The 25,649-nt window shown below is 55.7% G+C and overlaps 1 long non-coding RNA gene across 3 annotated transcripts; it reads right to left on the reverse strand.

Annotated features, from left to right (window-relative positions):
• Window positions 1-1,714: 1,714 nt before the first annotated feature.
• On the reverse strand, window positions 1,715-13,923 carry LOC122485364. 3 transcript variants are annotated; one of them, XR_006297844.1, is made up of 4 exons: window positions 13,492-13,765; window positions 7,891-8,052; window positions 2,392-2,541; window positions 1,715-1,957 (listed from the first exon to the last, which is right to left on the reverse strand). It is a non-coding gene; the product is annotated as an uncharacterized LOC122485364 (long non-coding RNA). The 3 variants fall into 3 exon arrangements; XR_006297846.1 differs by lacking the exons at window positions 1,715-1,957; window positions 2,392-2,541 and adding exons at window positions 3,578-3,789; window positions 5,641-5,793 and having other exon boundaries at window positions 13,492-13,923; XR_006297845.1 differs by lacking the exons at window positions 1,715-1,957; window positions 2,392-2,541 and adding an exon at window positions 3,578-3,789 and having other exon boundaries at window positions 13,492-13,760.
• Between the last annotated feature and the right edge of the window lie 11,726 nt (window positions 13,924-25,649).

The following is a 25,649-nucleotide window of genomic DNA, read 5'->3' on the forward strand; positions in this document are numbered from 1 at the left end:
TGTGTGGGGCTGGAACTCGGGAGAGCATGACCTGAGCCGGGACAGAGAGTCGGACGCTTAACAGATTGTGCCGCCCAGGCACCCCAATACAGTTCGGTTTTAAACTCCTTCCCTTTAGAGACTTGGGTGGTATACAGTGGGAAAGAAGGCTCTAGACCTGTCCAAGCTCTACCCCTATGGTGACCCTGGGCAAGTCACTTTATTTAACGTGGCACCCCAGAAACACTCATAAAGGCATAAAACTCCACCCCTGAATACTGAACTGGACTCTGCTGGGCCTGGACCCAGGCATCTGTGAGGCGTCGCAGGTAAAGTGTGATGTGTGGCTTCTGCTGAGGAATAACACCTTCGGACCTCTGGTCTGTCACGTGTTAAAGGAGGGTGGCGTATCCAGGTGATCTGAAAAAGCCCTGGCTCCAGCCCTCTCTGCTTCCGTGACTCTGTTGTCTGTACAAATACCAACCATACCCACCTGCCTGCACACCCAGGGTTTTGCCCAGTCCCCCGGGAGGCCCAGATGTTTTAATTTCTTAATTTCTTAAAATGTCCAATTTATCAGGACGACACTCCTCGACTTTATGTCCCAGCAGAACACTGGCTCCCAGCCACAGACAAAAAGTACTTGTGATTTGATCTGAGTTGAGGCCCAAAGGAGAGGCAGGCAGAGCACCAAGCCCCTGCCTTAGGGCACCAGCAACTTCCTGTAGGAGCTGCAGCTCTGCCCCCGCCCCCCCCCCCCCCCCCGCCAGGCTGGGGGGTACGGCCAGGCTCACCCACGAGCTTGTTCCAGAAATTGCTTCCTTCTTCCTCTCCCCTCAGAAGTGTCCTATTCTATTGGAGTATTTGGAAAAACAGATATCGGGTGATTCTGCTCCTTCCCTTGGGAACAGCTGCTCGAGAGGAGCTCAAGCCCATCTGGATTCAGACACATCTGTTTTCCAGGAGCAGAAAGCTTCATTCATTCTTAGCTGGTTCTTAGCAGCACATGGTGACCCGCCAGCAGGCGTGATCACCCCAGGCTCAGCCCATTACTCTGTACTTTTTGATTCATGGATACTGGAAGCTTAGGGTACTTTGAACTTACTGCTACCTTAAGAGTGTAAAGGGGATATTTCGCCTCCCACTCACTCGGTCAGGCTATCTTGTCACACACACACACACACACAAGCCCCAACCCTTCAGATGTTACCGTGACTAGCCTGCATTTGCGTAACATCTAATAGCACTCTCTGAAGGTGTTTACTCATAAAAGTCAATGAGGTGATCCAGAGGCCTGGCTGGCCCTGGGAGGGGCCCTTTGCCCATTGGTAAACAGGTCCAGCTGACAGAAGTAAAGGCTTCGGGTCTTCACTGAGGCTGTAACCAGACGACTCCACCCTCGAGGCCACTGCAGGCGTGTTGAGAGAAGAACCAGATCTCAAGCCAGACCTGGGTGTGAATTCTGGGTCTACTGCTGCCTAATTTTGTGACCTTTCACTAGTCACTTACCCATTCTGTTTCTTTATTTCATTATTATTATTTTTTTAACGTGTATTTGTTTTTGAGAGACAGAGAACGAGCAGGGGAGGAACAGAGAGAGAGGGAGACACAGAATCCGAAGCAGGCTCCAGGCTCTGAGCTGTCAGCACAGGGCCCGATGCGGGGCGCGAACCCACGAGCCGTGAGATCATGTCCTGAGCCGAAGTCAGACACCCAACTGACTGAGCCACTCAGGTGCCCCAATGCAGCGTATTCTTATTTCCAGTCCAGCAGTGTTCTAGACGTTGTCTGTCCTAAAAGAAGTGGGTTAGGAAGCACAGGTAACATGGGCCTACATCGGACCTTTCGGTGACTACCTTTCTCTGTTGCTCTGCCCTCCCCAATTTAAGGACAAGGGGTGTTCCATGAAAATTCAACAGCGGAGGAGACCCATATTCTCTTTCGCATCGAAGAGTTCATTTCATCCTGTGCAGGCACCCTGGGGGACAGATTGAAGCATGAAAACCGTGGTAAGGTTGACATTTCTGGATGCCACCGAAACATACTTATTCCCAATATCTGTTGCTTTATGGGAAGAATGAAATTCCCAGTTCCCGCATATACACAGGTTGGGAGCGGACATACAGAATTAAACAAAATATTAACATCAGATGCACGACATCAGATGCACATCTGTTAGGATTTTTGCAGGACGATTCCAGTGCAGACATACCCAAAAAGAGTGGGGCAGTCTTTCAAAGACTTGAATTTCCTCATCCGGAGTATTGTAAATACTGATACCTCATTCACAGCATTGCTGGAGATTGAGATAATGTAAAGTACCACGAACAGACCAGCATTTGTATCCTTCACCCACTGAGGCCTCAGCTTCTTTCCCTGTTGGCCTTTTTCATGGAGCATGCTTCCCCTTACCTTTGGCTAGCCTGGGTGAGGGACAGGTCCCAGAGCGAACTTTCAGCTGCTGCCTTTTGCCACCTGTTGTTGGCCCGTTCTGCTTCTGTGGACACAGGCTTTTTATTTTGTAGGCAGTCTACATTTCTGTCTTGGGGAGGTTACCTGGGACTGTAAATAGGGAAACAGGAGCAAGTTTGACTTTTTTATTTTTTTTTTTAACTTTTTAAATTATTTTAGAGAGAGAGCAAGCGGGGGAGAGGGAGAGAGAAAATCCCCAGCAGGCTCCATGCTGTCAGCACAGAGCCTGACACGGGACTCGATCCCACGACTCTGGGATCATGACCTGAGCCGGAATCAAGCTCTGGGATCATGACCTGAGCTCAACTGACTGAGCCACCCAGGCACCCCAGAAGTTTGGTTTGTTTTTAACCAGAAAAGACGCCACTTCTTAGTGGCATCTCCAGCATTTGCCCTTCCTAGAGGAGCCTGGCAGAAACTGGGCAGATGCCTCCGGGCAGCTGGGCTGATCTAGAGACTCAGTCTTGGGCTTTGCCCAACTGAGGGTTTATCAGACCATTCTGCCCCATATTGAGGCCCTGTTTCTGGGGCCCCGGGGACAGCCCTCTCTTCCAAAGACCCCTCTGGCGTGATACGACGTGAGCTCAAAGTCAGCATCTCAAAAACCAAGTCGCAATACAAAATTGTTCATTCTAGCCCCTCTCTGCCCTTTGATCCATTAAAAGTCATCTCCTGCCTTGGGCCCTCAGTTTTCCTTTAAGAGTCGTAGCTTGGCTTGGATGAACTCGAAGGCTTCTTCCAAGGTGACACCTCTCTAGGGGCAAGTCATTTGCACCACGTGCAGTTTCAGTTATGAGGATGAGTAGTAGCCTTCAGGCCCCGCCAGACCCTTGATGGAGGGAATTCCTATAACCTGTACCACCAGGTACAAACCAGCTGCTTCATTCAATGCACCAGTTTGTCTCTGAGGCGTCAAGACATTACTTCTGTGAGTGGGAGGACTATTGTCTTAACTAAGAAGACAGGGACACCGGGGGGCTCAGTCGGTTGGGCGTCTGACTTTGGCTCGGGTCTTGTGGCTCCTGAGTTCGAGCCCCATGTGGGGCTCTGTGCTCACGGCCCAGAGCCTGGAGCCTGCTTCCGATTCTGTCTGGGTCTCTCTGCCTCCCCCCCACCCCACCCACCACACACACCCTGTGTGTGTGTGTCTCTCAAATATAAGTAAACACTTAAAAAAATAATTTTTTTAAATAAAAAGAAGACAGAAATTGTTGAGTTCTCTGGGTGCCGTGCTTCCCTGGAGTGTCTATCTTTTCCTTCTTGAACCTGGGAAGAGTCTACTTTAGGATGGCAGGTGAGCCTTCAGAGAGATTCTCCATGGGGCCTCTCTGGCATCACCTGGGGGAAAAGGAGAAGTGGGCATTGACAATTAGGTCCTTGGCTTCCCAGTACGCCCCCCGCCCAGAGCAGAAAAGGGGTAGGGGCATGGGAAATGAACTTGTTCTGGAAAGCTGCCTTGAAAGAGAGGCTGGGCTCTGCTCCCTTTCGAACACAAGGTGGCATCGCGTTGGTATTAGCCTCGTGTGTGTCAGCACCCAGAGAAGGACTGCCAGCCCCTCATCCCAGGCCAACCCAGACCAAGGAAGGTGCCTACTGGGGGGGGTCACCTTGTACAGATAAGGTAAACACTTCCCGTTCCTAACAAGCATGCTGAGGCCCAGAGTGGCTGTTAACGCCGATAGCAGAGATCTGACTAGAACTCTCGACCCTTAGTTCAGTGCTCTTTCTACGAGGCTGCCTCTTGATTCTCAACAGCCCTGAGTTGCTCTTTCATTCACCGGGGTCAAGGAAAACCCCTTTTCTCAGCCTCCCCACCAAGGCAGCCCACAGCCTGGGGACCCGAAGGGAAGGCAAGGTGGGCCCACCGCTGAGGTGAGCGGGGGGTTCATACGGGCGAGAGGAACATTGGCCCAAGGGATTAAAGAAGGGGGTTTTTGAAAGCATCCACACCACTGATGGTTGGCCTTTGAAGTCACAGAGGAATTTCTGCTGTGGCCACCTATGAATAAGGCTAAAGGAAATGTCATGGAGTCAGCTTAGGGAGCTGCTTCAATAGAACCTTCAGCCAAGGCCAATAATAAATGGGAGTTACATAACTCAGCAGGTCACAGCACTAAGCCCTTTATAGGCCATCAATCCACATTTGTTTCCTGGATTTTATAACTGCTGCTGAAAAGGGGGAGCGGTGGGGGTGAGGATTAGAGGAAGAGGGCTGTGTGGCTGGACTCCGACTCCAAGCCCACACCACTGCTGGGGTTGGCCCTTGGGCATCCAGACGAGGGACCTTGTGCCGGGGAACCCGGACTCTCCCCGTCTCAGACTGCTCTGAGGAGCCACCAGCTTCAGGTGGCCCTCAGTTTTCTGTCACATGACAGGGTTGGGCAAGATGAATTCTAGGATCCCTTTCCACCCCACGGTTCTAAACATCAGGAGCAAAAGGGTAGGAATCGGGACCGCCTAGGGCCGCTCCCACCCGCACCACCACCACCAAAGGTGGTTGCAAGAAGCTGTTGGGTCCTCTTTGTGGCCAAGGGGGAGAGTGAGACTTGAAGCTTAATGGGGGCAGGCCCAAGGAGGAGATGAGGCCAGCCTGGGTGGGCTGGGAGCCAGGTCCCTTGCTGCGGCCTCCGCCATGGCCTGCACGTGCTCTAGACCAGAGGGCCCCCCATGCACGCATGCGCGCACGCACACACACACACACACACACACACACGGGTCTGGAGGACAGTGGTATCTCGCGACAGCATTTGCCATCCTCAGGCCTGGGGAGTTCGATGCCTGAGAGTGTTCAGGGTTGCTCCAGGGCCCTTGTCAGGTGGTTATGAATGTCCCAAACCACAGCCAACAGACTCCATAGGTGGCTTCTGCCCCTCACCCCCCTGGGGTCAGGAAGACCACTCCTAATCACCCGCATGCCGTTCAGAGCTCCTCCGTCCTTGCGCAGCCTCCTGCACAAAGCTGCAGCAGAGAGGGCCCAGTGCAAAGCCGGAGGAAGGGCCTGGGAGCCACGCTTGGTGGGGGCGGGAGGACGGCAGAAGGCTTGTGGCTGTGGAGAATGGCGGGAAAGCTGGATGCGAAAGCTGGATGCGAGTGCGGACAGCCAGAGGGATGAGGGTTCTCGAAGCAGCCACCAGGCTGCCCGGCCCTTCTTAGGGGCCAGAGCCCAGAACTTTCCTGATGGGAGCACACCTTGGGCAGGACGCCCCTGGCCAGCCAAGGAGCCCTCACAGAAGATGTCGGAGGTGGGATGGTCCACAGCCTCAGCGCCCCTGGGAAGGCAGGAGCATGGGGCGCTTGGGAGGAGGTGGGCAGTTTCCCAGGCGTGCCAGCAGCAGAGCAAAACTACAGAAGAAAAGGGAAAAGTCAGGGTGCCCCACCATCAGCAAGGAATTTCCAACTTAAGACAAAAACGTTTCCTCAGAGACGAGACTCCTGTGGCAGGAGAGTGCTCCTACCTGGAGAATGGTCCAGACCCTTTCGTGAGGCCCTTCCACTGGTACTCAGCCTGTCTGAAGTCCTTGGGTCTGGTCTCCGCCCTTCCTCAGTGCTTGCCCCCCCCAACCCCCCCACCCCCGGGCCGCTTCCTGTTCAGGAACAGCTGCAAGTCTGGGCTTGTCCCTCTGGTCAGCTGGGCTTCCAGACAGACATCCCAGCCTGACACCTTTGCTGGGGTTTGGAAGGTGGTGGTGCCCTGTCTGCCCTCGACACCCACTCCCTCCTCGCACCACATTGAACAGGTGCCTTAAGCTGAGAGCCAGAGGTGGGGGGAAGGGGAGGGGTGGTTGTGGTTTGAATCCCCTGGGATCCCCCAGTCTCAACAAGAGGCCCCCAGAAAGGGGACCACAGGGTCCCACTCTTTCAAATGGCCTGACCCACCCTCCTCGAACGCAATCCCATAGGCTGTTCTACCTGAGTCAGGTAGACCAGCAGAGCAGAGCTCTGGCCAGGGGGTAAGGGTTCTGATCCGGGCACCCCAGCCTTGTCTCAGGGGAGACGGCAGCGCCTTATTTGGGAACAGTTTTTGTAGCGAAGACACTTGACCCCACGGCCGCCGAGGCTGAAGGAAGGGCAGGTGCCAGCTGAAGTGAGCTGGCCAGCTCCTGGCCTCAGCTCCACACCACCTTCAAAGGTCTTCTTGGTCATCCCCCTGCCTCTGCACAGGGCTCCTCCGACACAAATCCTCCTCTCCGCCTGGGGTCTTCCTGCTGAGTCTGAGGATTTTTTCCTCCGGTCGTCTCCCCTCTCTCTGCCCCCCAAGTGCAAGTGAAGGGGGCGGGCGGATGGATCACAAAGAGACCGAGGGAGACCCAAGGCTTGAGAGCAGAAACGGTGAGTGCCCAGGTTCCAACACAATTCACATGCCAGGAGGGCGGGCTCCTCCCTCCATGGCCTGCTTTTTCTTTGTTGAAAGGCTTAAGTGAGCACTGGATGGACTGTTCTAGAAACTCCGCCCCAGGCAGGGTAGAGCAGAAACACCAAAAGCATTGCGGAAAATTCTCCTGTGACGGTGAGAGGGTGGTCGGGATGTATGCCCGTCCCACCTCTGCCCACCTAGGCACAGCTAGGGTGTCCGAGGCCAAGAAAAGGCCTTAGGACAGGAAGGTCCTTTGCGAACACAGGGCAGGAGGTGGGCCTGGTCCCGGGTCCTACGTTTGCATTGCTTTCCTCAACCCTCGAGGCAGTGGTGAGGCAGGGGCTTCCCCAGCAGACAGAGGACTCCGAGACCAGGGTCTCTCTCCCCGGACACGAGGGGCAGGAGGAGACTCTCTTGTGCGACCTCTCTGTATTTAGCGGCCTCCTGACCTCTACCCACCAAATGCCAGTAGCACATGCTGTTGTGAGAACCAAAAATGTCTCCTGGCATTGCCAGATGTCTCAGGAGCAGACGCGCACCCGCTGGAGAACGACTGTCTTATCCAGCAGGCGTCCAGAGATTCTGGGACAGGCCCACATTTGAATCTGGATGGTCTGCCGCCTCTTTGGGGGTAAAAGTCCCCCTTGAAAATCTCTCCCCAGAAGAAGGCTCCCACCTTCAGTTTCAAGTTTATGGACTCCAGGGGCTCATTCATGGAGTGACTGTTAAGAGTATCTGCCTCCAGAGAAAGCGGGTCTGGATGGAAAGCCAACTGAGTCAGCCGGCCCACTTCCCTTGGCGGGGGGGGGGGGGGGGGGGGGGGGTGCGTGCTGTGAGGGCCCCTTGGGGACCCCTTGGGGGTGAGTGTGAGCTGGGAGAGAGACGTGAGGGCGGGGCAGTGGGAGGCGCCCCCTTCCCCCCCCACCCCGTGTGGCCACGCCCCTGCATGTCCAGCAGCCCTAAGGCTGGGCAACCTCCCTCACCAGCTCGCAGATGGGTCGCCCTGACTCATGACCACTGGTTGCGACCTGGCGTTGTCTCATTCCAGAAGATCCCTGCTATGACTGAGTGACCTCAACACTTACCCAGGTGGACCTGCCCCTAAAGGCCAGTGGATGGGACCAGTGGACTCAGGAGGTGGCCTTTGGTTCTGGGTTCTGGAATTCGATGACGGAGGCAGTGGTGGGGAAGCTTGTAGACTCCAGGAACTTCTGCTCCCCCTGCTCTGTCGCATGCTGTAAAGACACCTGGAACGCAACACCAGATGCTAGTTCTCATTCCAGCTCTCTGGCCTCGGGTTCATGGTCTGTGAAATGGAGGTGTTGGACTGAAGGAGGGTCTCTGACAGCTGACGTGCACTGAGCATGTCCTATGTGGCAGGGTATTTACGCCCATCCTATCATATAACTCATGCAATGCTCTAGGAGGCAGGCACTGTGATTACTATCCTCATCTTACAGCTGAGGATGCTGAGCTCAGAGAAGTTCAGTAACTCGCCCAAGGCCACACAGCCAGTCAGTGGAGGGGGCTGGGCCCCTACCCAGGTCTGGCCCAGCGTCATTGCTGAGGGCAGCCGTCGCTCAGGTAAGAGGCCGGCTGACTGGGTAGTGGCCATGAGTATCAAGGATGGAAGAGGGAACACAGAACGAGGAGGGGCCGGACCAGGCACCCAGCCCAGTGCTGGCAGGAGTGGAAGATGACTCCTGGGTTTGGAGCCCGAGGGACAGGAGGGCGGTGGTGCTATTAATAGACAGGAGAGTCAGGAGGAGGGGCAGGTTTAAGGCGAGATGATAGTGCATTCTCAGACACGTTGATGCTCATGTGCTCATAGTGGGACATTCAGGGCGAGATCCAGTATAATTAGGAAAGTTCAACGCGTACAAAAGTACCTCCAAACACCAGCAACCCCTCCCCCCCTCCCCACTTACCAAAATCGAACCCCCAGAGCCCTCGGCCGCCAGCCCCGGGCTGAGGCTGCCCAGCGGGGTCTGCCCAAGCCCAAGTTCAAGTCCCACACTGACCGCTGGGGGTCACCACTGCCGCACAGAGGGAGGTGCGGCAGGCAGGCGTGCCACAGGGTCCACCTAGGGGAACGCAGCGGGGCAGAGGGGGCAGAGGTTTCGCCTTGTTTTAGGCGTGGGAGGGGAGGCTCACAAGACTCTGAGCTGCTGCTTGTCCCCAGGTTCCCAGGCATCTGGCAACACCACGGGAATTTCTGATTTACCTCCCGTCAAGTTCTGGGGACCTTAGAGCCCGAAGAGGAGAGGGAGCGGAGGAGCCCCCTTCCCTGAGGGCGCCGGGAGCACCACGAGCCCAGCCGGTGGGGGGACACCGTGTCCAGGGCGCTGGGGGCCGGCGACCTCGGGCAGCTGAGCCGGGAGCAGGAGCCCAGCTGTTCCCAATCTCGAGTCTCCCCTGACATTTGCGTCAGCAGCTCTGCCCTTTGACCTTTAATTCCCGGGAGTGGAGGGTGGAGGCAGCTTTGGCGATCAGGACTAATTATTTGCAATTTGATTCGACCAGCAGTTTATTGGGGTTTGGCCTGGCCGCCTGCCCTCCTCTCCGCCCCCCCCGCCCCCCCAGTTTATAGCCTTGGCCTCCTTCGGAAGCTGGAAAGAACACAGGGCAGGGGTGGTTCCACCTGGGACACACCCCGGTTCCTCTTGTCTCCCGCTCCTGGGAGGGGCCTGTGGGCAATGACGCTTATAAAAGTGCTTTGAGACCCCCGGACAGAGGACGTGTCCCCATGGACACACCCAGCTCTGCCCGGTGCCCCCCAGGGGCCGGCCTCCGGCTCCACTCCGGGCTTGCTGGGACACGTCCCAGGGTGGGTTGGCCAGGCCTGGAGGCGCTGGCCTCCCAGCCGCCTGTGAGTGGGTGCAGGGCTAGGAGGGGGCAGACACCGCCCCAGCCACGGGGCTGCCCAGGTCCCGGGTCTCCTGTCGGTGTCCGGTGTCCCTCTATATTTGTCTTCTCCAAGGGGCAGGCAGCCAGCCGGCCCCATGACGTCTCCTCCGGGCCTGGGCTATTTTGGAGCCGGCCTTGGGGGGCTGGGGGAGGCAGGGGTGAGCGGTAAGGGAATGTTTCCTCCCAGCTCCAGGTCAGAGAAGAGGCTGAGGGCGTGTGGCACGGGGAACCGGCCCTGTGGCCTTTCTCAGAATTCCCTGTGCGGCTACTCAGATGTTCCTTCTGCTAGGGTTTCCTGGGGATGCCTGGGCTCCGGGGCTGTGAGGGCTGTCTGGGCAGGAACCCCAACCTCTTCTCCGCTCTCGGGGTTTTTCCAGCCATTGAGACATCGTCCCTCAGGGAAAACACAACTCCCTCCACTCCGGGTCTCACCTAGGACCAGAGCTAGCCCGGTGGCTCCCATCCGTCAGATTTCTCAGGGCACTGACGTTTCCAGAAAACAACCTAGGATCTGACACGGTCACCAGGTTTGTATTTTGCTGAGTTAGAGACATTAAAAGGAAATGTCAAAGGAAAGGTCCTTTTAAATACACACATGCACACGCACGCACACAGATGAAAATATATAGTACAAGTGAAAGGGCCTTGCTTCACATCGAGTGGGTCTGGCTCTGTGAAAACCTCACTATGTTGTTCTTATTTTTCTTTTTGCCACAAACAGATGAGAGCATGGCAACAGCTGGCAGTGGGCACCCTGTCCGTGGGCTCACATTCCAGGAGCCACTTGGCCCTTGCAGTCCCCACCTGGGCCCAAGGACCAAGGTCAGCAGGGGACCCCCTCCCCCCCACCACTACCCTCTCCCGCTCCCATGCAGCACTTTGCTGCTTTCCGTCCTCCCCCCACCCCCAGCCCCAGTGTTTGCTGGAAGGGAGGCTGAGGACTGGTCTTGACACAGCTCTCAGGCTGTCTGGTCACTGTGCTGGTCACTGGTGCGGCCTGGCTGTCCCCATGCCCCTTTGAACCCCATCTGGACAGAGCCTCAGGCACCCGGAACATCGGCCACGTCCCGGCCTGTGATCTGAGACTAGTCCCCAAAGCTCCCTCCCTGAGCGTCCGTCCGTTCCTTGTTCTGAAAAATGGGTATACTGACTCCTCGTGAGGATTGAGTGAGAGAGTGTTTGTGAAAGTATTTTGTGGACTATAAAGCTTGGGCAGGGGTGGTTATTATTATTATGAGAAACTAGTAAATGGCTGAAGAAAGAGCGCCCCAAAAGCTGATCTCAGCTTCTGGGCACAAAGACAGTGCTCGCACCCACCCCCGTGTCTGTGATCTCGGGGCCCCTCCAACCCCACAAAGGAGCCAAGCAAGTCTGATCCCTGTGAGTCAAGGCGGCCTGGTCTATCCCAAGGTCTTCTGCTTGAAATAGGGCCCGACCTCTGGCCTGTGCTCAGAGAAAGGGTCCGCCACTGGCAAAGGCTCCCATTTACTCGTGGTGGCCCCCCTGCGTGGTTATGGGTGTTGTCACCCCCTCAATTGTGGACAAGTGTGTGGAAAGCCTCCCCAAGAAGGAGGCCCTTTGGGGGGGATAAGGAGTCTTGGGTCTGAGGACTCCGGGAAGGTCCCATCCCTGAACTTCAAGGTATCCACAAAGGAGCCGATGTGAAGGACTCCCTGTCCCCCATCATCCTCTGTTTCTGGGGCAGAGACTAGGAAATACAACCCGTGTTCCCAGGCCATTTCCACCACTTCCTCTGGCATGTGGCTTCAGACACGTCCCTTTGCCTGTCTGAGCCTCAGTTTCCTCATCCGCAAAATAGGGATAAGAGTCCCTAACTCACGGGGGTTGCTGTAAGTGTCTATGGGATTATGTGTGAACGCCCCTGGAGGGGGCTCGCTCAAGAGGTCCCCCTCCCACCTTCCCACGAGGCCTTGGCGTAGCCACAGCTCCACCCCCCAAAACAACCAAAGTGTCCCCAGGAAGCGTGGGCCTGTGGCTGAGCTGCCTCCTCCACCCAGTAGAGGATCCCCGGGAGGTTTCCTCGTCCCAGCCAGGCCCCGGCTCCCCCCCCCCCCCGCCCTTTCCCCCCAGCTGCTCGGCAGCCAGTTGTCATGAAGTCATTGCCACCTTCCCCAGCCTGCAGCACGCCCCCCCCCCCCACCTCCGCCCCCGTGCTGACATCCCATTTGGCAAAGAGGTTGGAAAAGCCGCTGACTCTTCCAGACCCTGAGTTCATGGACTGGTCAGGGCCTGTCAGCCACAGGCTGACCATGTGGGCAGAGCGGGTTTACAGAGCGAGGGAGAGGCCCCTCCAGGCTTTCACTCCCTGCCTCAAGCCAACCCCAGCTTCTGAGACACTCCTCCACTCCTCCAACACAACACACACACACACGCACACACACACACACCTCCATGTACATACCTGGACCTAGGTACGTGTGACTTGCCCCCTCCCCCCCGGCACACTTGTATACACACTCTCCCCTTTCTGCTCCCACGGAAACTGTCCTACACACACACACCGAGATACCCACTCCCTCTCCATGTGTAGAGTCTTTTACTCAGCCACTTACCCACGAAAGCACCCTCTGAACCCACGTGTGGCTGCACGCACACATGCGTGTGCCCACACGGCATCTCCTGACACACTGCATGGGTTCCCGGCCACCACAAGCCGCTCAGAGCTGGCCATTCCTGACTTTCACCCCCGGCCTGTGCCCTTGGGCCCCTTCCAGCCGAGAGGAACACTCACAGACGGAGCCGGACTCGGAGTGGAGAGTCTCTGAGTCCCTAGACCAGGACCCCAGGCAGCCAGCGCCGAAACGGCTCATCCCAGCTGACCCCCCTCAATCTTATTTGTGGAAACTGTGGCCCAGAGAGGGCAAGGGGATGGTCAAGCCACACAGCCGAAGCTCTTCCAAGTATTTCAAAATGCCTGAGAGCAGGGTGGAAAAGGAAGGAAGCACCCAGGCTCCTCCCTCCCTCACCGCCAGCCCCCTCAGACCTCCTGACTCAGTTCTTCCCTTCCCTGGGCAGAACCAGCCCCACGGCAGAACCGTTCCTCCAGGATGACTGCCAAGACCGGGTGTCGTGCGAGACGTTTGCCCTCTGCCCTGGGTGCGGGTCACGCGAAGCTGCACAGGGGGAGGGGGCCCACTGTTGAGACAAAACCCTCCCGGGCCCTCTTGTCCCCTGCCTCAGTTTCCCTCCTCAGGACTCAAGACCCGCAACAGCTGCCTGGAGTGTGGCTCCAGGCACTGCCTTTGTGCCCTAGACCATCAGCTCCACAGGGGGAAGGATTTCTGCCTGGAACTGTGCCTGGCCCCTAGCAGGTGCTCAGCAAAACTGTATCACATGAATGGATAGGCCCTCCCCACCCCAGCCTCCTTTGTCATAATCAGGGGGCCTGGTGCCCAGCTGCTTCCCATCGGCCAGCAGTGGGGGACCTGCCATGGGTGGCCGTGTCACCTTGGGCCAGTCACTTGCTCCCCAGAGCCTCGGCTGCACGGAGGAACGAGGGGGCCACTGCTGCGGGGGCGTGCAGTTTATCTTAGGTGATTCCAGGGACCGTGTGGGGGGAGGGGTCCAGTCTCGGGGCTGCCTCCTTCCCACTAAAGGAGGGAGCCCTCTAAGCAGACAAGGCTGGGGCGCCCCCTCTTACAAACAAAACTGCCACCCAGAGCAGACCAACATTGTCAACCTGGGAAGCCACGGGATGAGAGTAGTTCTGAGTATTTCTCACACCTTTCCCCCAAACGCACCCACCTCTCCCAACTCACACGTGGCGGGTTCACCTGAGGGAGCCACGGGGCACCAGCTCCGGCCAACATCCTGCTTCCTGCAGGGCCCGGGGCGGGCACACAGGGGTGTTTGTTCATAATGGGCGGCAGGAGATGCTAATCGCTGCGGCTCGCCGGGCCCCAGCTGAAGGTCAGGAGGTAAGGCGACCCGTGGTTATAAATAACCGTGCCTGGCCCGGCCCCAGAGGGCAGTGCTTCATCTGCGCCCCTCACCGGGTCACCCTCCTCGGTCCCTGACTGTGGCAACCTAGCCTCCCAAAGCCCCAACCCGCAGGGATCTTTGGGGGCGAGGCGCAAGGTCACATGGGGCCCCTGGGCTGCCCTTGCCCGCGAGTGGAGGAGACGCAGGTGTTCTCTGCTGGGGGTGGGGCGGGAGGCACCGAGGCGAACACAGCCTCACCCAAGGGCGCAAGGTGCAGAGAGGCCGTGGACGTAATCCGGGGACCCACGCAGCCCGTACCCCTGCACTCTCACCTCCCACGCCAAGCCTGTCCCCCAAGCCCTGCCTCCCAGCTCATGGCTTGTGACAGCTGGTTGGCAGGGCCGCCCAGGGTAAGGCAGCCAGGGAGGGATAGCCCCAGGCCCGCTTCTAGGGCCTAAACTGTAACGGTGGCATTTACCTTGGGAATTGACCCCAGAGCTCCCGGCATCCTTGAGGCTTCACGGAGCCAGAATCCCCAGTCTGGAGCTTGGGGAGTCTCGGAAATGGGGGCGGGGGGAGAGAAAGTCTGGTGGCACCAATGAGGGGCAAGCACAGCACAGGCACGGTAGACATCTGCCCACCACCTCCCTTTGCACAGAAAAAACAGGTGGGGTTAACCTGCTCCAGGGTGCGTGTCTTTTTCTCCTCCTTAATTTTTTTCTTATTGGAGTTAAATATACATATAGAAGATTACATACAGAAAATTGCATAAGTCGGAAGTGTACAAGCTCAGCATTCCCCGGGGAACCGGTACGCAGAAGCCCCCTCGGGACGCCCTCGCCACCCCCAGAGGGACCTGTCTCCCGACTCCCAACCCCACCTCAAGATTATGTTGGTGACATTCACCCATATATATAGGGCATTTGCTCTCATTACCGGTAGCTTGCCTCCATGTGACTTAACATTTTCCCCTGTTCTACTGTTGATGGACATTTGGGTAGGTTCCAGTTCCTGGCTGTCATGAATAGTGTCACTGTGAATATTCTAGTTCCTGTCTTCGTGACTCTATGGACACATTTCTGTCGGGTACATACTTATGAGGGGGGCCCGGGGCGTGCATCTGTCTGTCTGTTCGGCTTCGGATGATACAAGAAGAGTTCCTTTTCAATCGACATTTAAAAAAAAAATTTTTTTTTAACATTTATTTATTTTTGAGACAGAGAGAGATAGAGCATGAATGGGGGAGGGTCAGAGAGAGAGGGAGACACAGAATCTGAAACAGGCTCCAGGCTCTGAGCTGTCAGCACAGAGCCCGACGTGGGGCTCGAATTCACAGACCGCGAGATCATGACCTGAGCCGAAGTCGGACGCTTAACCGACTGAGCCACCCAGGTGCCCCTTAATCGACATTTTAATAAAAGAATGATTTTGCAAGGTAAAGTTTTTGTTTTTAGGTAAAAAACTTTTTTTAATGTTTATTTATTTTGAGAGAGAAAGAGAGAGAGAGCAAGCAGGGGAGGGGCAGAGAGAGAGAAGGAGACAGAATCCGAAGCAGGCTTTGCACCACCAGCACAGAGCCCAATTCGGGGCTCAAACTCACAAACCACGAGATCATGACCTGAGCTGAAGCCAAGGGTCAGACACTTAACCAACTGAGCTACTCAGGTGCCCCGTAGTTTCATTTCAAAAAGTGAGGGTCGTACATGATTTTTTAAAATAGGAAAATACAGGGGCACCTGGGTGGCTCAGCTGGTTAAGCGTCCGACTCTCAATTTCGGCTCAGGTCATGATCTCATAGTTCGTGGGATCGAACCCTGCTTCGGGCTCCGTGCTCACCGCGTGGAGCCTGCTTGGAGTTCTCTCTCTCTCCCTCTGTCTCTCTCCTCCACTCATGTTCGTTCTCTCTCTCTCTTAAAAAAAGAAAAAAGTTAAAATAGGAAAATACAGAAATGCAGAAAAGGGAAAAAAATCACTCAGAGCTACTATTTAGAGTCAGTCATTCGACCAATCAACGGACATTTCCCAAGAGCCTCTGCTGTATCAGACCCTGAGCCAGAGACCCAGGTCCCCCCTCATGAAGTTTAGGGTTTGAGGCCAGGTCGGAAGCGGTGGTGCCAAGGGACAGACCAGGGGACCTGCGTCTCTCCACGGCTTCCACCGGCCCCATCTCACCCACCACAGCTGCTCCCGATAAACACGTAACAGAGCAGCGGGCTTGCCCTGCCCGGCAGCCAGGCTGCTCCCCAAGAACTCAAAATGGAAAGTCAGTGGTAATAACACAATTAATTGCCATCCTGTAAGAAGAGGGCTGCAGAGAGGAGGGCCTGTCGGTAGGGCGAGGGGAAGGCGGCAGGTGTCGGGGCTGATCCCAACAGGCACACAGAGGAAGGAAAACTGGGGGGTTAGCCTGGAGAGGCCGAGGGGCTGGAGGCAGACACATGGGACTTTGGGCTTTTTTTTTTTTTTAATGTTTATTTATTTTTGAGAGAGAGAGAGAGAGAGAGAGAGAGAGAGCCCACCAGCAGGGGAGGGGCAGACAGAGAGGGAGACACAGAATTCAAAGCAGGCTCCAGGCTCTGAGCTGTCAGCACAGAGCCCGAAGTGGGGCTTGAACTCACGGACCGTAAGATCATGACCTGAGCTGAAGTTGGACGCTTAACGGACTAAGCCACCCAGGCGCCCTGACTTTGGTCTTTATCCTGAGGACTGAAGAAGGGATTTAAGCAGGGGAGGGAGCAGTTCAGATGTACTTGTTAGCAAGATCGCTTTGCATCCCTATGGCTCGTGGTGACACAAGAGACAAGGCCAGAGACCTTCTGGGGCCTTGAGCTCATGAGCAAGGGGACAGTGTCCTGGAAGGACCTGGGGCCTGTCTGGTGCAGGCATCAGGAAGGTATGAGGTTCAGCCCTGCGGAAGGGAATGGGGAAGGCACAGTGGCATCGCAGATGGACAGAGGGTGTGGCTGGCTCTGTTGAGGTTTTGGTGGGTTTCCTTCCCATGTTTAGCAGGTTCTGTGTAGCTCCGAGAACTTGTGAGAGCCAGGTGCATTATACCCGAAGAGGGCGGCCTGAGCCATCCCTAGGAGGTGAGAGATGGTTATTCATTTATCTGACAAATGTGTAGGGAAGATCTACCTGTCTGGGGGTTGTTCCAGGTGCTGGGGATACATTGCTGGGCAAAATAATTCTAGTAGAGAAGACATACAAATATATATAAAGTGGGGATAAATCTTAAGAAAAACCAAACTGGGTAAAGGGAGTAGTGAGTGACAGTGGCGGGAGGGAGTCTATTTCAGATAGGGTGGTCAGAGATGGCCTCTGAGCAGGTGACATCTGAGCTGGGGGAAATGGTCCAGGTAGAGGCCGCAGCAAGTGCAAAGGCCCTGAGGCAAGCAATGTTTAGTGCGTCAGAGGAGCAATGAGGAGGCCAGTGTATGAGGACTGGAGTGAGGACCAGAAGGTAGAGGGAAGGCTGAACAGGGCTGAGGGGAGGTCTTTCCACTCTGGGGCTGGTGGGGAGAGCCTGTGAGGGTTTGTGGAGGGATGGCCTGATCTTGTTTTGTCTTAGAACGATCGCTCTGGCTGCTCTGAGAACAGACTGTAGGGGTGAAAACAGGGCATGGGGCATGGGGGAGGCTCTTACAGAAGTACGAGTCAGAGAAGGTGGTGCCCTGACCAGGGTGGAGGCGGTAAGGGTGGTGGGAGGTGGTCTGACTGCATGCATCATGAGGGCGGGGCCCACAGTGTTTGCTGATGGGCCCACGTGGGGGTGAGCAAAAGCGGGGAGGCAGGAAGGCCCTACTGATGGTTCCCATTCGCCAGCCTAAGAACCCCGAGATGGGCCCAGGCCTGCCAGCCTCCCTATATCTCCCCTGTCTCTCCCTCAGAACTTCCTCTCCTCTTATCACCTCACCTCTCCTCCTTTCTGCCCTTCTCCCTGGCCCCACCTCCATTTTTCCTGTTTCAGGAGTCCAGTGACCTCATGCGGTCACCTCCCACAGACCAGGGAGGCTGCCCTCAAGAATATGTCCCCCATTTACTCTGCATTGCTGATGACCGGCCAGGTGCCCAGAGGCTGGGAACAAGTCCCACGTTGGGAGGCGTCCTGCTGGAGAGAAAAGCCATTCTCCACTTAGGGCATTTCCATGCTCAGGGCCCCAGATGTAAAGGGTAAATCCTGATGTAAGCAAAGCCCGGGGTTCTTTGGGAGCTGACCAAGCACTGGCTGGGATCTGGGGCTAGGTTGCTCAAAGCCTCCTTTATCTGCTCACGACTGAGAGCCGGCTCCTTGGGCCTCTGCTCAGCTCTGGCTGAGGGCGTCCACACAACACGACCCTAAACCCATTGCCTGGAGGCCACCTGTGCCAGGGGAGAGGGCCGGGAGGCGGGGGCCTGCTTCTCACCCGGGCCTTGGTCCCATTTCATACTTCCTGCCCACCCTCTGCCCTGAACTCCAGACTGGGTGCAGGAGGGGAGTTTCAACTAATGTGTCCAAAGTGTGAGCTCCCAGGATCCCTCCAAACCTGCCCCTCCTCCAGCCTGCCCCCTCCCCCAACTGCCTTCTTCCAGAATCGGGCAAACCTTAGCACAGTCCTTCCAGCTCTCACCCAGCATCCAGTCTATCAGAAAATGCTGTCACTCTGCCTTGGAATTAGTCCCTCACCTGCCTCTGTCGCCATGACCTGATCTAAGCCAACATCATCACAATGGCATCTGCCCTCGGCCCCTTCACTCTATTCCCAGCACAGTGACCAGGGATTTTATTAAAAAAATAAGTTAGACGGGGCGCCTGGGTGGCGCAGTCGGTTAAGCATCCGACTTCAGCCAGGTCACGATCTCGCGGTCCGGGAGTTCGAGCCCCGCGTCAGGCTCTGGGCTGATGGCTCAGAGCCTGGAGCCTGCTTCCGATTCTGTGTCTCCCTCTCTCTCTGCCCCTCCCCCGTTCATGCTCTGTCTCTCTCTGTCCCAAAAATAAATAAACGTTGAAAAAAAAAATAAAAAAATAATAAAAAAAAAATAAGTTAGATTAGGGACGCCTGGGTGGCTCAGTCGGTTAAGCATCTGACTTCAGCTCAGGTCATGATCTCCTTGTTCGTTAAGTTCGAGCCCCGCATCGGGCTCTGTGCTGACGGGTCAGAGCCTGGAGCCTGCTTCACTTCGGATTCTCTGTCTCCCTCTCTGTTTGCCCCTCCCCTGCTCATACTCTGTCTCTCAAAAGGTGAATAAACATTAAAAAAAAAAAAGTTATATTTTGTCACGTGCCTGCCCCTACCCTGATTAATCTGGGGAAAAGCCACAGTCCTTTGTGATTGCCCCATCTGCATCTCCCCCACCTCTCCCATATCCTCCCCTGCGCCTCTCATCTGGCTCTAGCCACACTGGCTTCCTTGTTCCTTGTATACACAATGCACGTGCCTACCTCAGGGCCTTTGCACTTGTGGTTCCTCTCCCTGGAGTGCTCGGCCCCACCCCCTGCTCCCTCCAGCCGGTGTCTCCATGATTTGCTCCTCACCTTCTTCAGGTTTTCACTCATACGTTACCTTTGGAGAAACTTTCATTAACTACCAAATTAAAAGTTAAAGAACACCCCTCATGCCCAGATATTTCTCATCATCTCCAGTAAAAGGAACCAGGGATTCTTGAGAAATGGCCAATTCTACGGCTGTGTGGGGAGATACACGAGACCAGCCTGGACCATCTCGTAGTGCCAGAAAGTAAGGAAATGCTAACAAACAAACAAAACTAATGCAGCGTGGACATGCCAAAGGGCACCAGAGCCACGCGAAAGAGCTCCCAGCAGCCGAAGCTAGAACAATTTGGGCGACAAAATGAAATACCACTGGATTATAACCCAAATGTAAAATAAACATCCATGAGTCCATTACAAATAAGTGATTGGATACAGTAACAAATGGGGAAGAGGCAACTTTCCCATGTGAAAGAATTTATGTCCTACACACAAAGTATAAGGCAGTTTCCTGGATGGACTCCCAGGACAACAACAACAACAACAAAGGAAATCAGGTAAACTAAGGAAATCTGAATAAATTATAGATGTTAGTCAATACTTATGTAATTAATCGTAACAAATGCACCATTATAATGTGAGATATCCTGTAAGTCAGTAAGAGGAGAAATTTTATGTAGGAGTGGTCTGGGAGAACTGTTTGCACTGTCTTAGTTTGTCTGTAAATCTACAACTGCTCAAAAAAATCAATTAAAAGTGACCAACCCCCGGGGGCGGGGGGTGTGCCTGGGTGGCTCAGTCAGTTAAGCGGCTGACTTCGGCTCAGGTCATGATCTCGCAGTTCAGGGGTTCGAGCCCCGCGTCGGGCTCTGTGCTGACAGCTCAGAGCCTGGATCCTGCTTCGGATTCTGTGTCTCTCCCTCTCTCTCTGCCCCTCCCCTGCTCACACTGTCTCTCAAAAATATAAACATTAAAAAAAAAATTTTTTTAAGTACCACCCCCGTACCCCACATCCCTTCTCCCCACCCCTTTCCCGTTGCATTTGTCACCCCTTAAAAATAGTATTCATTGAACCAAGGAATTTGTTCTTTTCTGTTAACTCTCTAGAATATAAGATTCCTGAGGGTTTTGTCCTTTCCCATTATAACGCGGCACCTGAAACAACAGTCTGACAAACAGTAGGTGCGCAATACATATTTGCTGAATGATAAATTTCTAAAGATAGGCACTGTTAGCTTTTCCAGTTTCTTCCCTCTGCCTAAATACATTTATTATTGTTTCAAAGTAAACACAAAGTCGTAATGTTTCGCTTATTGGCTCTCGTCACTCCCTAGCTCCTGGTTATCATTCCTCGTTATCAGTCTTTGCGCGATCATTCTCATTCTGTGCTATTAGTCATTTTTTAGAAGGTGCTGAGGTTTGCAGGCCTGGTGGGAAGCAAAATGGTTGTGATTCAAGAGAAGGCTCTGGGGCTCCACTTCTCTCCATCGGCTCCGCCACGCTGCCATGTGGGCAGGAAGGATGGAGCGGTGCCAGGGCCGCCCTCTGACATCAGATCCGTGGGCACTAGATCCTGCTTGGTGGTGAACTGGGTGCGTCAGAACCCAGGGATTAAACAGCTTTCGAAATCCACCGGCCTGTCTGCGATCAGCCAGCGGGCCACAGGGCACATGCCCAGCCCTTCTGCCAGCTCAGGGACGGTGGAAAATGCCATCCATGCATACATGTGGGGAAACTGGGGAGAGGCCTCTCACTGGCTGAGCCCAGACCCAAGGATGATGGAGAGCTGAGCTCCTGAGCAGGGGGGATGGACTGGGGGCTGGCAGACCCTCTCCCCTCTCCCCGGGGCCAGGGGGCCTCGGAGTCTGCCCTGCCAGCCAGTTTCCTGGTGGGGATGGGGGGTCCTGGGCAGGCTTCCGTTGGTGGTGGGGGGTGGGAGGCAAGGGTCCTCTGCACCCAGGGGCCATCTGCTTTAAAATCCAGCCACTTCTGCCCTCCTTCCTGGTAGCAATACGGAGCCAGCCAGACTCTGCTAGACGTATGAGTGCTAAAGATAAAAATACTCGAAGGACACATGCCTTCTGCAAACTGCTTTGCTAAATGCGCTGTTCCTTCTGAGCCACATTTCACTCCACCCCCCGCTGGCCCGGCTCACGGGAAGAAGCAGGGACCCGTGGCGGCCTTAAGAACCGCTGAATGTGTGGGGCGCCTGGGTGGCTCAGTCGGTTAAGCGTCCAACTTCGGCTCAGGGCATGATCTCACAGTTTGTGAGTTCGAGCCCCGCATCGGGCTCTGTGCTGACAGCTCGGAGCCTGGAGCCTGCTTTGGATTCTGTGTCTCCCTCTCTCTCTCTGCCCCTCCTCCGCTCACACTCGGTCTCTCTCTCTCTCTCTCTCTCTCAAAACAAACATTAAAAAAAAGAGAACCACTGAGTGTGTGCAGGCACAGGTGTGCCCTCTGGGCACATGCCCGCTGGCGTCCGGATTCCGCCACACGGACCCCCCAGGGTGTGCCCACGAGTGGGGGTGTGGGTGCTGTGAACATGCGTGCTTCTGTCTGTGCTTCGGTGTCTTTTGTGGGCTTGCCCTCTCGCAGGCGAGCTCCCGTGGGTTTGCCTGGGCACGAGGGTTTGTGTGCGTGTGTGCCTGGGTATGTCCACGGACGTGTGCAGTGAGCCGTGTGAATTGGTGTGAGTGTGCGCGAGTGGGCGTGCCCCCGTGAAGAGCTGTGTGTATGTTCTTACAGGTGCACCTGGGTATATTCTGTGTGAGCTTGTGATGGGTGCGGAGGACTCCGGCATGTGCCTAGGGGGGTGAACGTATGTGCATGTGCTCAGAGGTCAAGCCCTGAGAAAACAGATGAAGGGGGCCCCGTGCACCTGCTCCGGGCCCACGTGCCACGCCCACACATCCTATGGACAGGACTGTGGTTTTGAATCTCTCGCAGATGAGGTGACCTCTGTTTTTTTCCACACATCCTTATACTTAATCATCCTTGTCCTAAATGTCCTCAGTCTGTGCCGGAGACTGTCCTTCGCCCTCCACATCTGGTCTCCTGCTTCACTAGCTCATTGGTTTGTGGCTCTCTAGGCCCTCTAGGGCCTCTAGGCTCCTGAGTCACATATTTTTGGCAAAAGCTCCATTTCGTACACCCTTATGGACAGTCTCAGTGTGCCTGAGTATACTGAAGGCTCAGAGGAGTCCTCACATGAAGAAACTTGAGTAAGTTAACTCCATACAGGGTTTCCTGGAATGATCTGGAAACTGACATGAAACGATAGCACCTTGCTGGAATCAGTGCTCACTCGGGGGTGTCTGCCGTGCGCTGTGGAGATTCCCCCGTGGTCTACAGGCAGCCTCCAAGTCGGGGGGCACTTCTCCGGGAGTGTCTGGGTCCTCACTCTTGGCCCCAGGCCTCAACGCTGGTGGCCGGGCAGCCACCCCTTGCCACCCGGCCCTGGCCTGGCTGTCAGGGCAGAGGATGCCAGAGAAGCAGGGAGACCTGCGACCTGGCCAGCAGAGCCAACCTTCCAGGACTAGAAGCCAAGTTTCAGTGCTCTGCCCCTCGGCGTTGCCCTGCCAGGCCAGGTGCCCATCGCTTCCTCAGCCCCAAGACTTCCAGCAGCCAGGATGTGAAAGTGCGGTGGTCAGGGGCTGGCGGAGGGCAGAGACTTCCAGCCGTCCCACTCCTGACCTGACCTGACCACTGCTTCCAGAGAATATACTAGAGTCCTGGCTCCCTGCTCTTCTCTCGGCCCCGCCCCCAACACTGAAAGCAAATGATACAAGTAAGACATGAACACAGTCTCTTCCTAGGAGTCAAAGAATACAGAAGGAAAATCCAAACAACACCAGTGGGACACACTCTGTACTTTTCTGGGACTTGCTTTAAAAAAAAAAAAAAAAATTAACGATCTGGTCCACATCAATACATGTTAATCTATCTCAGTATTATTATTATTTTTTCAAATCAGTGTTGACGTTCCCCTCACTTATTGGATCGCTCCCCACTGATAGACGTGTCCGTTTCCAATTTTTCGCTACTCCAGAATAGACAATGGTGTAACTAACATCTTTCAACAGATCTCTGGGTGGGAGCATCCGCGGGAAAGATGGATTCCTGCGCCCGGCACACAGGAGTCAGCGCCTGAGAAGAAAAGACCCGGGAGCAGGCGGAGGTTCCGAGTGGACCCCAAGCAGCTGCGATCGCGTCGTCCCCCGCGTGGGCGGGCGCCCCAGGCCCGCCGCCCTGCTTGCACTCCCCTCCTTCCTCTCCGGGCCATCCCAGGCTCTCCCCCCACCCCTCCCCGCTCCGGGGCGGTCCGCCCTGCTCTCCCCGCCTTCGGCCCCCGCGGCTGCAGAGCGGCCCGCGCCTCAGAGGAACCAAAAAAAGCCGGCGCGTGGTGTGCGCGCGAGCGGCGCGGGGCCCTGGCGCTGCTGTTTTTAGTGTGCCTGGAGCCCAGAATATAGACTTAATCACCCCCAGGAAACGCGGCCATAATATTTTTGGTTGCATAAGCAAACTAAATTAGAAATCTGGAGCGCATTCAAGACCTTTAGAGGCGAGCGCGGGGGACCAGGGGAGAGACAGATGGGGATTAGGCGAGCTGAGCATCAGGAGAATAATTTCCTCTTTTAATTTGGGTTCCATCGACCAGGAAAGCAGCATTAGCGGCCCAGTTACGTAACCGGCGTCAGGGCCCGCTCGGATGTGCGGCAGCAACGAGCCGGACCCGGCCCTCCGCCTCTGCACCTGCCCGCCCCGCCTGGCCTGCGGGCGCCCCCACTCAGCCGCCTGGGGAGACGGGCGCTGGCCTTACCCTGCTCCTCCGGGAGTTCTCAGAGAGGGCCAGTGAGTCGTCCCGGGCCACACAGCTGGGAACTGCACTGGGGATCTGAACTCGAGTGGCCTTGAGAGCGGCTCCCAACGACCTTGCGCAGAAACGGCGTGTCCCGCAGCCTCGCAAGCCCAGGGAGCGCTGAGCGCAAGCCCATGGCAGCCTTGTGTGGAATAATGGAAGATTAGAAACCTAGAAGATGTTTGACAGTGAGGAGAATGGGCAGGTGAACTCCAGAGCGTGCATACTATGGCATATTCTAGAGCAGTGCAACAAACTGGGGGGTGATCTCTCCATTCAGACATGGACATCTGCCCCAGACAGCCGCGAGGAGAAAAGACCAGGTTGCAGCGCGACACGAGCAGTAAAGTCCCATTTATATTAAAAAACAAACTGCCAATCCCTGCAGAACTCTTTCTTTTTTTTTTTTAACGTTTATTTGTTATTGAGAGACAGAGAGAGACAGAGCGTGAGCAGGGGAGGGGCAGAGAGAGAGAGGGAGGCACAGAATCCGAAGCAGGCTCCAGGCTCTGAGCTGTCAGCACAGAGCCCGAGACCGGGCTCGAACTCATGAACTGTGAGATCATGACCTGAGCCGAAACGGACTGAGCCACCCAGGCGCCCCGATGCGGAACTCTTTCTGCATCTGCAGTGTCCACGAAAGTGGATGCCCTTCAAAGAGCCACAAGGGTGGTCCCTGCACTGATGGGGGCAGTCCCCTTTGGGGGAGGGAGGCAGGGCCTGAGGGAAGGTCATGGGGAATTCACATTTGACTCACCCCAGAATGTGCTGTGTGTGCTTGTGTTATTAGAAACCGACCCCCAAAGACACGAAGGCTGGGGGTAGCCTTGCAAATGGCAGCTGAACTCTGCCTCCAGCCACCTTTGCAGAAAGCAAGACGGAAGGTGTGCGCGTGCCTCATGCTGGAGCAGGGAGGGGCTCAGAGAGTGTCTGTTCCAGCGTCTTAGGATCTGAACAGGGAAACTGCAGCCCCGGCCAGGGGAGGGACTGGCCCCAGCACCCCACACCAGCTGGCAGCCGGCATGTGGAGGCAGGAGCCGTGAGCTGTTAGCCTGTGGTTTTTCTACCACTCGGTTGCTCTGCCCTGCCAATTCTCAAAAATGCTGGGGTCAGGGTGGTGCAAGAGAAGGAGGCAGGCAGGAAGGAACTACTAGGCATCCATGGTGGGGGAGGGGAGAGGCGCAGAGCAATCTGACATCCATCCATCCAACCGTCCAACAAACACGTTGAGGGCCATGGTGGGTTTATAGCACGTCTGCAAATTCTTCCACCCTCTTCCCATTGGAAAGTGGGGTTGCCGTCTCTTCCCCCTGAATTGGGCTGATCTTAGTGCCTCACTTGTAACCCATAGAATGCAGTGGAAGGCTGGATCAGAAAAGACCACGCAGCTTTCTCCTGGCTGTCTGAGGACCTTGCTCTGGGGGAATCGAGGCTACGGAAGAAGGCCAACCACCACCCTGGAGAGGCCACATGCAGGACTTTGGTAGAAAACCCAGCTGAGCTACCAGCCAACCACCAGCATTAGCGACAGCCACGCGGATGCACCATCTTGCGTGTCCAGCCGGGGAGAACCTTCGGGTGACCGCAGCCCATGGCAGACCCCGAGGGAGAACTGCCTGGCTGACAGCTTCCCAGATTCCGGATTCGCGAGAGCACGAGCAAAAATAAAA

Source organism: Prionailurus bengalensis, chromosome E1, assembly GCF_016509475.1.
Source record: "Prionailurus bengalensis isolate Pbe53 chromosome E1, Fcat_Pben_1.1_paternal_pri, whole genome shotgun sequence".
In the NCBI taxonomy this organism is placed as follows: domain Eukaryota; kingdom Metazoa; phylum Chordata; class Mammalia; order Carnivora; family Felidae; genus Prionailurus; species Prionailurus bengalensis.